General features: G+C 41.2%; 1 long non-coding RNA gene across 1 annotated transcript; it reads right to left on the reverse strand.

Annotated features, from left to right (window-relative positions):
- Positions 1-253: 253 nt before the first annotated feature.
- Positions 254-2,512, reverse strand: LOC309843326. Its single transcript, XR_014300068.1, has 2 exons — positions 745-2,512; positions 254-629 (listed from the first exon to the last, which is right to left on the reverse strand). It is a non-coding gene; the product is annotated as an uncharacterized lncRNA (long non-coding RNA).
- Positions 2,513-15,358: the final 12,846 nt, after the last annotated feature.

Here is a 15,358-nt window from a genome sequence, read left to right on the forward strand (position 1 = left end):
TGGAGGAAGCCAAGTTTTTATCAGGTAGGCGGTGGCCGAGAGCGTGGAGGTGCTTCTCCTACTCTAAACTGGGGACCACCCAGCAGGCGGACCTCCTTACAGAGGACGCGAGTCTGTTCCATTGGGCGGACTAGGTCATGTGGGCATCCTCTGTGGTCTCCGCCCCTTCAGTCAAAGCAACACAGAGCAAATAACCCGTTTTCTCAGTGTTCCTCCGACAACCACCACCGCAGAGTACATACTACAGGCTATGGATGGCTAACAGTAGGCTTTTATTAAAATTCCGCAGACTTGGCCTGTCTCCGTTATTTGGTTTGAGTTCTGGTTCCACCCCTTACCGGTGTGTGACCTTGAGAGAGTAACTTCTCAAATTCTCCATTTGCCTCTCTGTCAAAGGAAGGCAAAAGCACCAAACCGGTCGAATTCTTTTGATTGCTAAATGAGTTTGCTTTGGGCGGGTGCTCACACCGCGTCAGCATAGAGCAGTCATTGGCCCTCATCTCTTCCCTCTTGCCTTCTTCTTTCCTTTCTCTTCTGCTCTTCCCATCTCAGCCTGACAAAATTGGGACTTGGGGCTCCAGACTTCAGGATTATTTCTTACTTCATTACTGTTCTTAAGCCTGTACTTCCTGTAAATATAAAAGAGAGAAAGTGAAATAACGATTTCCAAGAAATTACCACAATTTGAATAGTCCTATTGGGACATCCGAAAGACCTCAAGTTCCTTTTCTTCGGGGTCGTTACCTCCTGCACTCAAAAGTTTTGCGCAGGCGCCCTTTGGAACGTGTGTCCGGCAGCAGCCGGGTCTTCGCACCTCCTGGAATAGACCAGCGGCGGTGGGGGCGGGAAGAGGGTGTGCAATGCGGGTGCAAGAAGCTCCTTAGGCTCCACCCACAGCCTCAGAGTATTGGTCCTTCTGGGGGAGGACAGAGGGACCGAGGCAGAAGACCCTGAGTGCCATTAATTTTTGTGATCTAAAATCCTACTTTGAGCTTTTCTTTAGCAAAACCCAGCACTCCAGAAAGCCCTGTTGCTGTGCTCCCAGAGCTGTCTCTCCTTTGCTCATCTGTAAACTTGGAAGAGAAGTTACCAAGGCAGCTCCGCCTTCACCATAATCTGTCAAAGTAGGGAACTGGGACTCTTTACAGCAGATCCCAGGAACCCTATATTTTGCCCTATGCAATGAGGCTGCTAAATCCCCACCAGTGAAGCGTAACTTAAAACAAAACAAAACAAAACTGTCTTTAAATCTTTAATAGATTAACAGAAACACAATTTTTTCTCCAGGAGTTCTTCTATGGCTAGGATTTAGAACTAAGAAGGAAAAGATTTGGTGTATGTTGAATTGAGATGTTGTACTTGACCCCATGTATTGTATTTTTGTTCCAATTAAATGCAATTGTGTACTATTTTTGGTTTAATTTAAACAACCAAAGGAGGAACTGACCGCTCAGGTTTTCAAAAGGAATCTTTGGGCACCATCTTGTGACTATTTATGGTACAATAAAACCAAAAGCAGCTCTCTGAAGTTTTTAAAAGCGTACTTCTGGAACTCTCTAGTGGCGTATCATGGAACTGAGAAAAACAACAGGTAATGAATAATGCTTCTCCTCCCAGATATTGTGAAGACTTTGGCTCCTTCTGCTGTTATAACTTAGTGATTTGCTGAAGAATCAGTGCAGTCACACTCATTAATCTCTTTGTGTAAATTTCAAACACATACAAGAAATAACAATAAAGTCTCATTTTAATCTCAAAGATGGAAAAAAAGGGGACTCTCTCCAACATTTTAACATTTGTTAAGAACCCCCAAATTTTAAAGCTGGTCAGTCAGGGGTGCCTAGGTGGCTTAGTGGGTTAAGTGGCTGCCTGGGGTTCTGGGATTGAGTCCCACTTAGGGGCTCCATGCTCAGCAGAGAGTTTTCTTCTCCTTCTCCCTCTTCCCACCGTTCTTGCTCTCCCTCTTTCAAATAAATAAACAAAATCTTAAAAATAAAAGCTGATCAAAAAAAATATAAACTGTCCTCATGCCATAGTAATGCAACATCACATAAATGGAAATGCCCACCATCTTGGTAAGCATATTGTACTTTCTAATCTCTTTATGTGTGCTAGTAGTTAATTCTCACAACAGCTCTAAGAGCTCTAAGCTCATCCCCCACTGAGAAAACTGAAGTACAGAAAGGCAACTAACTCGGAGGCCAATGACTGGTGAGTGCCAGAGCTGGGACACCATCAGACCATTCCCTCAGAATCCACGTCCCTCACCCCTACCTCACTCACCCCTACCTCATGCTGTCTCTAGCTTGATGTTAGTGACTCTGGGCATGATGCCAATGACTTTTGTTGTTCTGTGTTAGCCTTCCCTGTTAAAATAGCCCTTGAGCAATGTCATCTGAGTGCTTCTTAAATGGTGGTGATAATGTTAGTCCTGAGACAGGTGTCTGAAAATCCTCCATTGATGTGGACTTACAATGTGCTAAAAGTTAAAGCACAATGTACGATATCAATAAAGTCTCATTTTAAAAAAATAAAGTCTCATTTTAACCTCAAAAATGGAAATAAAGGAACTCCCTCTATACTTCCCACATTTGTTAGGAGCCACAATATTTTAAAGCTGGCCAGCCAGTTAAGTGCCGTAACGTCTGTGCTGTCGATATAGGAGAGACTTCTTGGGGTTCCCCAGCCTTGGCACTGTGGGCATTTGGGGCCTGATAATTCTTTGTTGTTGAGGGCTCTCCTGTGCAATATAGGATATTTTGCAGCATCCCAGATCTCTACCCAGTAGATGCCAGTTTCGTCGATAGTCCATGGAAGGAAAGCAAGAGCTCTGGCGGTGATGGTCTCTCATTGGCCAAGTTGTGGCATTTTCTTATGGGCTGAGCTTATTGCCAGTCAAGAAGAAACTCTTCCTTCCTCCTGTTGGAGGAATAAAGTAGGCTTTTTTCTTGTTGGGAATGTAAGTGAATCTCTTCTTCTTGGGGTCTGCAGTTGACGATGAGTGATGGGGCATGAGAACTCCTTGTGGCCTTTGGTCTGTTTAAGTTTCCTTTATTCAGTTTCATTAGTTTTTTTAAAGATGATTTCTGTGTTTTTACAGATAAAAACACATTATATATAGAAGGTTTTTATACCCTATAAAATGTGGTCTTGACCTTGACAAATCCATTGCAACTCACTTCTCCACTTTGGGAATGAAATGTCTATATCCTAATCCATTTGTGCCCCAAATGTCATCTTCTTTGGAAGGTTTGGAAAGGTTTTTGGAAAGGTTTTGTCTGTATACCACCTGAGTTATCTACCAGGAGCTGTTCTTCAGTGTCTCACGCTTCTTTCTCTGCTCATGGCTGCTCCCTGCCTGGAATTCCTTGGCATGGACCCCATCAGAAGTGCTCTTCCATCTGCACCAGTGGAGGAGTGAGTGTGGACAGGCCACACTTTGTTTATTAGACACTCCCTTTATTTTTTAGGAATACAGATTTATAAATGCTATATCCTCTGGTTGGATTGACCCCTTTATCATTATATACTGCCTATCTTTGTTACTTATTATAGTCTTTGCTTTAAGGTCTATTTTGTGTTGGGACACCTGGGTGACTCAGTTGGTTAAGTATCCACCTCTTGATATTGGCCCTGGTTATGATCTCAGGGCTATGAGGAGGAGCCAGTGTAAGACCCCGCACTGGGTCTGAAGCCTGCTTAAGATTCTCTATCTTGGGGCGCCTGGGTGGCTCAGTGGGTTAAAGCCTCTGCCTTCGGCTCAGGTCATGATCCCAGGGTCCTGGGATCGAGCCCCGCATCGGGCTCTCTGCTCCGCGGGGAGCCTGCTTCCTCCTCTCTCTCACTCTCTGCCTGCCTCTCTGCCTACTTGTGATCTCTGTCTGTCAAATTAATAAATAAAATCTTAAAAAAAAAAAAAGATTCTCTATCTTGGGGTGCCTGGGTGGTTCAGTGGGTTAAGCCTCTACCTTTGGCTCAGGTCATGATCTCGGGGTCCTGGGGTCGAGCCCTGTATCAGGCTCCCTGCTCATTGGGGAGCCTGTTTCCCCCCTCTCTCTGCCTGCCTCTCTGCCTACTTGTGATCTCTGTCTGTCAAATAAATAAAGAACATTTTTTAAAAAAAGATTCTCTCTCTCCCTCTCCTTCTCCCACCACCCACTCCTTGCTCAGAAATTAATTAATTAATTAGTTAAAGAGGAAAGATAATGAGCATCTCATAGGCTATTGAGGGAAGTCCCTGGGAATTGCTAGTAAGCATGTTGACCAAATTTTATGACCAATGAGGTATTAAGTGGTTCTCCATGCTTTTGCCATTTATCAGGAGAAATTGAAGTACAGGTTAAGTACCAGGAAGTAGGTTCAAAGTCAGCTGTGCAAAACAGTGCTTGGAGAGTTGCTAACTCATATCTGTACAGGGAGACCCTCACCAGTCTGGCAGGCAGCTTTAGGTCTTCCCCACTATAACAACTAGTACTAAATATTAATCCTGGATGGGTGGGATTTTTTTTTTCTTTTTTTGGAAGAATAGCAACAGCTGGATCTTTTTTTTTCATTGTATTATTTTAGTCACCATACAATACATCATTAGTTTTTTGCTTTGTTTTGTTTTAAGGATTTTTTTTATTTATTTGACCAACAGAGATCACAAGTAGGCAGAGAGGCAGGCAGAGAGAGAGAGAGGAGGAAGCAGGCTCCCCGCTGAGCAGAGAGCCCGATGCCCGGCTCGATCCCAGGACCCTGGGATCATAACCTGAGCAGAAGGCAGAGGCTTTAACCCACTGAGCCACCCAGGCACCCCACATCATTAGTTTTTGATGCAGTGTTCCAAGATTCATTATGTATAACACCCAGTGCTCCATGCAATCCATGCCCTCCTTAATACCCACCACCAGACTCACCCATCTCCCCACCCTCTCCCCTCTAAACCCTCAGTTTGTTTCTCAGAGTCTACAAAAAATTAAAAATAGAGCTACCTTATGACCTGGCAATTGCACTAATGAGTATTTACCCAAAGACGCAGATATAGTGAAAAGAAGGGCAATATATGCCCTAATGTTCATAGCAGCAAGGCCCACAATAGCCAAACTGTGGAAGGAGCTGAGATACCGTTCAACAGAAGAATGGATAAAGAAGTTGTGGTCCATATATACAACAGAATATTACTCAGCCATCAGAAAAGATAACAGCTGGATCATTTTATGACTTCATTTCCCCCTCCAATTTGCCCCAATTCCCTTTCCTTCTCTTAATGTCCTCTATGTTATTCCTTTTGTTCCACAAGTAAGTGAAACCATATGCTAATTGACTTTCCCTGCTTGACTTTTCACTCAGCATAATCTTCTCCAGTCCCATTCACGTTAATGACATTGGCCACACCAACTTCTTTCAAGACATCTCTCCAAAAGCAAAGGAAACAAAAGCTAAAATGAACTTTTGGGACTTCAGCAAGATAAAAAAAACTTCTGCACAGCAAATGAAATAGTCAACAAAGCAAAGAGGCAACGCACGGAATGGGAGAAGATATTCACAAATGATATTAAAGACAAAGGGCTGATATCCAAGATCTGTAAAGAACTTCTCAAACTCAACACCCAAAAAGTAGATAATCATGTCAAAAGATGGGCAGAAGACATGAACAGACACTTCTCCAATGAAGACATACAAATGGCTAGCAAACACATGAAAAATGTTCATCATCATTGGCCATCACGGACATTCAAATCAAAACCACATTGAGATACCCTTACACCAGTTAGAATGGCAAAGAATTACAAGGCAGGAAAAAACAAAGGCTGGAGAGGATGGGGAGAATGGGGAACCCTCTTATTACTGTTGGTGCAGCTACTTTGGAAAACAGTGTGGAGATTGCTCAAAAAATTAAAAATAGAGCTACCTTATGACCTGGCAATTGCACTAATGAGTATTTACCCAAAGACGCAGATATAGTGAAAAGAAGGGCAATATATGCCCTAATGTTCATAGCAGCAAGGCCCACAATAGCCAAACTGTGGAAGGAGCTGAGATACCGTTCAACAGAAGAATGGATAAAGAAGTTGTGGTCCATATATACAACAGAATATTACTCAGCCATCAGAAAGGATAACAGCTGGATCATTTTATGACTTAGTCACCCTCTGGTCCATCATCCCACCCTTGGGTCTATTCAGACAAGAACAAAATATCTCAGGAATTTTTGCAGTCATAACTATCATGGCTTTTTGGGAGATTTCCCTGAGATGAATGTCCATGGGAAACCATAGATGAAGCTTAACCAATATTTGAACACTTACTGCCTGGGATTGAATTGACAGTGCTGATGCAAGTGATCCACTGGAGAATGAGGAACTGACCCAAAGAATTCTACTTAAATTCTTATGGTCAGTTGTCAGCCCTGGAAAACTTACACTGGAACTAGATGAAGTTCTAAGAGATATTATTTTGATATGGACTAGCAAATGCCCCAGATTGAAGTAGACTCTTTAAAAAAAAAAAGAGTTCTTGCTGTGTGAACCAAGCCCAAGTCAGCCAAAGGGTGAAAACCCAGTAAAACCAGCCAGAAAATAATGTGGTGTAGCTACTGAGTCAAGGGGTTCCCAAGGCTGAAATAGATGGTATCAACCATGAGGATCTTCACTCCAGGTAAATTGTTGAACTGGCCAAGAAAACATTCCAAGCTCATTTGGTTGAGCCATGGGCAGACACCACACTGTTTGAAAGTAAAAATAACTGTAAAGCCTTATTGGCCTGGAGAGGCTTTTCCTTCTTTGCCTCCTTGAGCCCTTCCTCCACCCTCTCTTCTTGCTTCAGCTGCTGATAGTACAGATACTGTATGGACCTTCCATGCTCCTTAGATAACTAGCATTGACTCAAAATCCACAGATCCACAGATATCTAGCACTGACTCAAAAAAATTCTGACTCTGCCTCCTTCACCTTCTGCTAGTCCACACACATGAGGAAGGCAGTTTGGCCACTGAATGCAGCTGTCCTTAGAAAGGGATCACTTCTTCATAGCTGCTTTCTAGGTAATGATGAGGACACAAGGGATGGGAGGTGATACGGGCTTATTTTGAATATCTGAGATTTCTCCCTGACCATTCTTGGGCATGGTATGTCTTTCTTTTCCCTAACAGCAACCCCAGGACAAACATGGTTAGCACACCCTCTGGATGGCAGCTCAATCAAAATGGGGCTGGGGAGATTCAGACTTAATTCTGGTTCAGTCACCTGATTCTCTGGTTGGATCAGTATGGTCCCAGATCATAAAGATAGTTGTCACTTGGTTGAGTAATGATCACCAAATTTCCCCATGTTGCCTACACAGGCCAAAGTGGGAGCTATTATGGGTCTGTATAACTTTTATTAAAATGTCCAAATTATCCTTGAATCTTTTTTTTAAAGATAGGCTCCAGGCCCGGTGTGGAGCCCAACATAGGGCTTGAACTCACCACCCTGAGATCAGATCAAGAGTCTGACAACTGACTGAGCTACCCAGATGCCCCACTCTTGCACTTTTTTTTTTTTTTTAATAAAAGGTCTGGGTGTGATTAGGGAATATTAAAGAAAAGTTGAAGTTATCAACACTGAAAGTGGATATTGTGATTTTTAGGCAATTTTTAGGTATTTGACATCAATCCATCTTATTTACAAATGGGTTAAAGCGTTCCATCAAGTAAACTTAGGATAATCCTATTCCTCTCTACCCGTAAAATAAGAACTAATGAAGAACTAAGGTAATGTTTGGTGTCCTTCACAGCTTCCTCCCCACCTGCAAGCTTGCCCATGCTCTTTAAACAGCCCTCCCCCAGGGGTCAAATGACCTCAATGGATTCCTCCAGACTCTGCTTCCTGCTCTCTCTTGTGACATCCTATCTTACACCTCAGTCTGTTTTTTCTCTTTGTCCACCTTAGTTGTAGTGGCCATTGTTGGTTGGTATCTGGTATCCATTCTTATCCATTTCTCCTACCTCCAGTATGAGTCCCTGTTAGGGACTCATGTGGGAAACCAACACCATTCAGACATTCACTTATTTCAAAGCAGTCAGGGGATGCTAATCCCATCCCCATCTTCAGAGGTGGCACTGATTGGTCTACGAGCAGCCCATTCTTTCTTTTTGCCAATAGATCAATTCCAGCCAATGAGATGCTAGAGGAAATGTGAGGAGAAGCTTCTCAGAAAAGTTAGCTTTCTCTCATAAAAGAAGGCCACAGAAAGAAACACATCCTATTTCTAGTTGTGATGTTTGGAGTTTCTGTAGCGATTTGATCCCAGCCTGAAAATGAAGCCACCATTCAAGATGGTAGAACAGAGAGAGGATAATAATGTTATAGTGCGTAGCCAACTGTGAAGCCCACCCTCCCTTTGGGAGAGAATGTATTTCCTAAATATATAAATCTGCTTGAGTATTTGATTCTGTTACTTGTTACCATACACTGAGTTAAGTAACTACATGAATTCTTCTAAGTACCTTAAATGAATTCATGTAATTAAGGCTTGTAACAAATCTATGGGTTTATTATCTCCTTCCTTTGGAAGATAAGGAAACTAAGATACAGAGAGCTTAACTGCCCTGCGGAGGTGACACAGCTACTTAAGTGACACAGCTAGGATTGGAAACCAGATCAGGCTCAGAATCTACAGACAACCACTACTCTATCACCTCTCACTATTTCGTTACTCATAACCTAAAGCCTTTCAACCAATACTAACTATACCTTGCTTTTAAGACTGCTGATACTGACTACACCTTATTTTTTAAAGACTTTTAAGATACCTTGCTTGTTAAGACAACCAATACTAACTACACCTTCATTTTTAAGACTCAGCTGACTCTTGGGCTTTGGACCTCCAAGCCCTTCGGCTTCCAAGCCCACAGCAGCAAGCTAGCTTCACCTTCCCATGTCCACCTGCAGGGCCCACTGCTTGCCCCGAAGAGGAGATTGAACATTAACATCTAACTTCATTTCCTATTTGGCCACCTAGGAAGGCAGCCAAAAGTTAACATGTGAGCTCTGGTTTAACATTCTGTTTATTTTAAGCACCTTGATGTGAACAACTGGTTCAAAGGCCATCTACTGTATGGGCCAAATAATGCCTTTTAGGAGAGACCCTTTGCACTTATGATCTGGCTGGCAATAACTGGGAGATCTTATATTTGCCCTGTCCCCATTGAGGAAACAGATAAGCAGCTCCTCAAGCCTGTCTCAGGGCTACACACACACACACACACACACACACACACACACACACACCACAGTTACTCCCCATATATGACATGGGGCAGGTGGGGATATAATTACCAGACAACAATTACTCCTTTTCGTCAGCTCTTTGTCCTGGGAAGTTCCTTCCCCTCTCCCCACTGACAGTTCTTGGCTGTGATCAAGGGGAAATATGGATTGTACTGGATAGTTCTGCAGCCCATTGCCCTTGCCAACCCCACCTCTTTCCACCAATACTATTGATAACCTATCAGAAAAATTACCAGATTTATTTTTTAAAATCATCAAAGAAACTAGGGCAGAGGTAAAAAACATTCTAAGTCTGGGGCGTGGTTCTGTTTGGTTTAGTCAGGAGGGCACTATTGCTTAACATTTTTGCAGTAGAAATATCAAGTAACTCACTTTCAAGTTTTTCTCAATCACAAGGTGTGTAAACTTGAATAAAATGGACATACGAAGATGCCACATTTGAGGGGTCATAAAATATTATTGAATCTCCTTAGATCTATACTTGGAAGACTTGGTTTTTTTCTCCTAAAAGTTTTTGTATTATAAACATCTGAAGCCTCCTTTAAAAAAGATCTTAAATGAAGCAGATGGTTCAAACTGATCTGAGTTTAGAGCTCAAAAAACTAGAACGTCTCTTTTCTAACTCACACTGGGCTTTGAAGATAAAGGTCAGAGAAGTCCCCTGTTCACATGGATAGTTAAAGAGAAGAATGCTCAGAGAGGGTTGGGATTTTTCTTTGTGTGCACCATGGAAGAAATTATTTATTTCACACTTAAGAAATTCAAATATTCTTGGGGTGGCTTAGCTGGTTAGGCATCTGCCTCTTGATTTCCACTCAGGTCGTGATCTCTGGGTCACAATCTCTGGGTGCGGGGAACGAGCCCTGCATGGACCTCCACGCTCAGCGGGGAGTTTGCGGGAGATCCTCTCTCCCTCTGCCCATCCCCCACTCATACATGCATGCATGTGCTCTGTCTCTCAAATAAATAAATAAAATCTTTAAAAGAAATTTTTAAGAAATCCAAGTATTCTTTTCTCTAGACTGGAGAGAGAGAGAGACAGAGAGAGATATGATAATAGGTATCAAGAAAAAAGGTGGAGGGTAACAGCAATGAAAGACTCTGGATTCTATTAGAATGCTTTGCTATCTGGGAGGCTGCCTGGTTTCTTAAAAGAATAATTCACTACCCAGGAGTTGGTCAGGATGATGTGTTTGTCTTTTGGAATATACTAATCCTTATTTTAGATAACAAGCACTTATTTACGTATTCTTTTAATAATATTATTTTTAGTATGGTATACACAATATGATACAATATTTTTTTCTGATTTTAAAAGCAACATATGTTTCATGTAAAGAATAAAAAGACACTTCTCCTAGTACATTCAAACATAAATATTTTTGAGATCCTACTATATGTGTATACTAGGAATGCAATACCAAACAAAAACGGACTTCATCTCTGCTCTTTTGGCCTTCAGAACTGAATGGAAAGTGCACAGAAGAAAAGGCATTTATTTATTCTTTCAGAAAAATATTTATCGAGTCTTCCTTTTCATAGCCAAGTGAAAATTGCCTGTTATAGTGGTATTTATACTTTGCTCTTACACTTTGATAAGTAGTCAGACAAAAGGTGGGAAGATAATAGATACATACATACATGCATACATACATACATACTTAGATTTAGAATGTCATATTAAACACTTCCTGAATGAGTGCATTGCTGAGTTAATATAAATTGTGCCATAAACTCAAAATGAAAATACACTCATATTAGTATTATTTTTTCCAAGTAATTCCTTAACCTCTGAATAAGCCAGAAGTCTAGGAGCTTCCCCTGGAGGATTCTCTCCTTTTCTGAGCAGCCCAACTAGCCAGGTGTTTCCAAGATCTTAAAGGGAGGGTCTGTATGATTTCCAGCTAAGACTCCAGACAGTCATCTCACACTACCCTCCAACACAGAAGTGAGGTCTTCATGATCTCCCAGTCAATGCTTATCTGCAGCTGACCTCATGCCTCAGTGACCCAGGTCATGATACACCATTTGCTCAGTTCCCTTAGGAAGTATGAAACGACCCTCAGAGCCAAGGACAGTCCATGTTACTGTCTCCTGCACTCCAAGCGTTGTAGAATGTACAGCACAACATTTTTGGCTTAGATAGCCTGTGGCATCAGCCAGCCCTAGAGGAATGGCATTAGACTGAGCCCTGAACCCCTGACTTTCCTCTTGGCCCACCTAAGTGACTGTCTCAGCACATAGTAAGAAATACATTCACTCAACCCAATGGGTGCACACACATGCACACCCACACATGCTTATAGATGAATCTGAAACAAAAGCTTTACAGAACTTGCCCGTATTATGCGTGATTCATATGGCTATAATCTCTCTATCCTGTTATTCTATTAAAAAAAATACAGGTTGGCAGGGTGCCTGGGTGGCTCAGCTCAGTGGGTTAAAGCCTCTGCCTTTGGCTCAGGTCCTGGTCCCAGGGTCCTGGGATTGAGCCCTGCATCTGGCTCTCTGCTCAGCGGGGAGTCTGCTTCCCCGCCCCACCTACTTGTGAACTCTATTGGTAAAATAAATAAATAAAATCTTTAAAAATAAATAAATTAAAAACACTGGTTGGGAATCATTAATAATTCAAGACCCACTGTTTGAAAAACACTGCTCTAAACTTTGGTCAGCCTTTCTACTTAAACCTCAAAATCACAGAGGGTCTGATTGTGCCCTCATTTCCCTGGATGATAGAAATAAAGTTAAATCCTTTTTTTCTCCCCCGACATTTCTTTTTAAAGTAGGTTCGATGCCCATTGTGGAACCCAAAGTGACACTTGAACTCATGACTTGATCTGAGATCAAGACCAAGCTTAGATCAAGAGTCAGATGCCTGGGAGATCTGGGTGACTCAATCAGTTAAGTGTCTGCCTTTGGCTCAGGTCATGATCCCAGAGTTCTGGGATTGAGCCCCACATTGGGTTCCTTGCTCTGTAGGGGGCCTGCTTCTCCCCTCTCCCTCTGCCTGCTGCTCCCCCTGCTTGTGCTTTCTCTCTCTGTCAAATAAATAAAATATTTTAAATTCATAGATATTACTTTAAAGAATTATATAATTCTTTAAATTTAAATTCTTTATTTTAAAATCAAAATAGCAGTTATTCTTGGAACATAGTGACAGGAAGGGAATGAAAGAAGTCTTTTGTTTCTGGACCTAAGTTTTGGTTACATAGCTGTGTTCAGTTTATGAAAGTTCGTCATGTATCACTCAATCCCTAAAGCAACTCTACAAACCTAAATGTCCAACAAGAGCCAAATGGTAAATACATGATGGAACAGTCACACAATGGAATACAATGCATTAATGTGAGCAAGCAATTTACAATTACACATGATGGCTGAATCTCAAAAAGTTATAGTTGGAAGAGATGCCAGATACAAAATACCACATTTTGTATGATTTGTTGACAAGAAGTACAAAGCAGATAAAGCTAATCTATGCCATTTGATATGAGAATGGTGAGAACCTGGGGACATAATGAAAGATGTCTGAAGTCAGAGAAATGTTCTATTTTACAATCAAGGTGCTGGTTACACGGGTGTGTTGAGTTTGTGAAAACTCAGTATAGCTTAAAAATTGCAACAGCTCTATGAGAATATAGTTATTACTATTTCCATTTGCAGGTGAGGAGTCTGTGGTTTTGAGCAGCTGATGACCTGAACAAGGTTACATATTTCTTAAGTGGTAGAGCCATGCTGTCAGGGTCCAGGTGCATGATCATTCTGAGGAGTTCCTGTTGCTCCACATCTTGACAGCATTTGATGTCAGTTTTTTTATTTAGGCCACTCTAATAGGTGTGTAGAGGTATCTTGTTTGAATTTGCAGTTCCCTCATAACATGTTGAGCATATTTTCATATTATTTGGCAACGACATATCTTCTTTGGTGAGAGGTGTCTGTGCAGGTCTTTTGCTCATTTTTATTTTGTTAAAAAATTGTTTTTATTTAAATTCACTTTAGTTAACATGCAGTGTATTATTACTTTCAGGGGTAGAATTTAGTGATTCATCCGTTGCATATAACAGCCGGTATTCATTCCATCAAGTACCCTCCTTAATGTCCATCAGCCAGTTACCCCATTGCCCCACCTCCTTCCCCTCCAGCAACCCTCAGTTTGTTCCCTATAGTTAAGCATTTCTTGTGGTTTGCCTTCCTCTCCATTTTTATCTTATTTATCTTTTCCTTCCCTTCCCCTATGGTTACCTCTTTTGTTTCTTAAATTCCACATATAAGTGAAATCATATGGTATTTATCTTTCTGTAACTGACTTATTTCGCTTAGCATAATGCAGTCTAGTTCTATACACATTGTTGCAAATGGCAAAACTTCATTCTTTTTGATGACTGAGTAATAATCCATTATATATATACTTCATCTTCTTTATCATCTGTTGATGGACATTTGGCCTCTTACCATAGTTTGGCTATTGTGGATATAGTTTCTATAAACTCTGGGGTGCAGGTGTCCCTTCAAATCACTATGTTTGTATCCTCTAGATAAATACCTAGTAGTATAATTGATGGGTCATAGGGTAGTTCTATTTTTAACTCTTTGAGGAATCTCCATACTGTTTTCCAGAGTGGCTGCTCCAGGTTTCATTCCCACCAACAGTGTAAGAAAGTTCCACTTTCTCTGCATTCTCACCAACATCTGTTGTTTCCTGAGTTGTTAATTTTAACCATTCTGACCCCTGTGAGGTAGTATCTCATCACGGTTTTGATTTCTATTTTCCTGTCCTTGTGCCCATTTTTTTTTTTTTAAAGATTTTATTTATTTGACAGACGGAGATCACAAGTAGGCAGAGAGGCAGGCAGAGAGAGAGGAGGAAGCAGGCTCCCCACGGAGCAGAGAGCCCGATGCGGGACTCGATCCCAGGACCCTGAGATCATGACCTGAGCCGAAGGCAGCGGCTTAACCCACTGAGCCACCCAGGCGCCCCCCTTGTGCCTATTTTTAAAATGGGTTTTTGATTCTCTTATTAATGAATTTTTTTCAAGATTTTATTTATTTATTTGACAGAGAGAGAGATCACAAGTAGGCAGAGAGACAGACAGAGAGAGATGAGGAGAAGCAGGCTCCCTGCTGAGCAGAGAGCCCGAATCGGGACTTGATCCCAGGCCCCTGGGATCATGACCCAAGCTGAAGGCAGAGGCTTAACCCACTGAGCCATCCAGGCGCCCTCTTATTATTGAATTTTAAGTGTTCTTTCAGTATTGTAGATAACAGTCTTTTACCAGATATATCTTTTGTAAATATTTTCTCCCACTATAAGCCTTGTCTTCTCATTCTCTTTGCAGTGTCCATTGCAGAACAGAAGTTTTTAATCTTGGTGAAGTCCACCTTATCAATTATTTCTTTGATGGTTCAGGCCTTGCGTCTTAAAATAGTCATCGCCAAATCCACAGTAACATAGATTCTTCTCCTGTGTTATCTTCTAAGTGTTTTATAGCTTTGCATTTTATATTCAAGACCGTGCTCCATTTTCAGTTAATTTTTTGATGGGTATAATTTTTTGATGTGTGTAGATACAGTTTTTTGCATGTGGATGTCCAGTGGTTCCAGCACTAACTTTCAAGCCTGTTTTCTCTCCACTGTATCGCTATTGCTCCTTTTCCAAGGATTGGTTGACTATATTTATGTGGGTCTATTTCTGGGCTCTCAGTTTTGTTTTGTTAATCTATTTATCTTTTTTTTTTTTTCCTAGTACCACACTGTCTTGATTGTTGTAATTTTATAGTAAGTCTTGAAGTTGAGTAATTTTGTTCTTCTCCTTTAATTGGTATTGACTATTCTAGGTCTTTGCCCTTCAATATAAATTTCAGAATCAGTTTGTTGATATTCACAAAATAACTTGCTCAAGTTTCATTGGGATTTTGTTGAATCTATAGATGAAGTAGGGAAGAACTGACATCTTGACAATATTGAGTCTTCTTATCCATGAATATGGAATATTATTCTATTTAGTTTTTCTAAATTTCTTTTATTAGAGTCCTTTAGTTTACTTCATATAGATCATGTACATATTTTGTTATATTTATACCTACATATTAAAGACTTTGGTTCTAATG

Source organism: Mustela nivalis (assembly GCF_964662115.1).
Source record: "Mustela nivalis genome assembly, chromosome: 10".
Taxonomy (NCBI): domain Eukaryota; kingdom Metazoa; phylum Chordata; class Mammalia; order Carnivora; family Mustelidae; genus Mustela; species Mustela nivalis.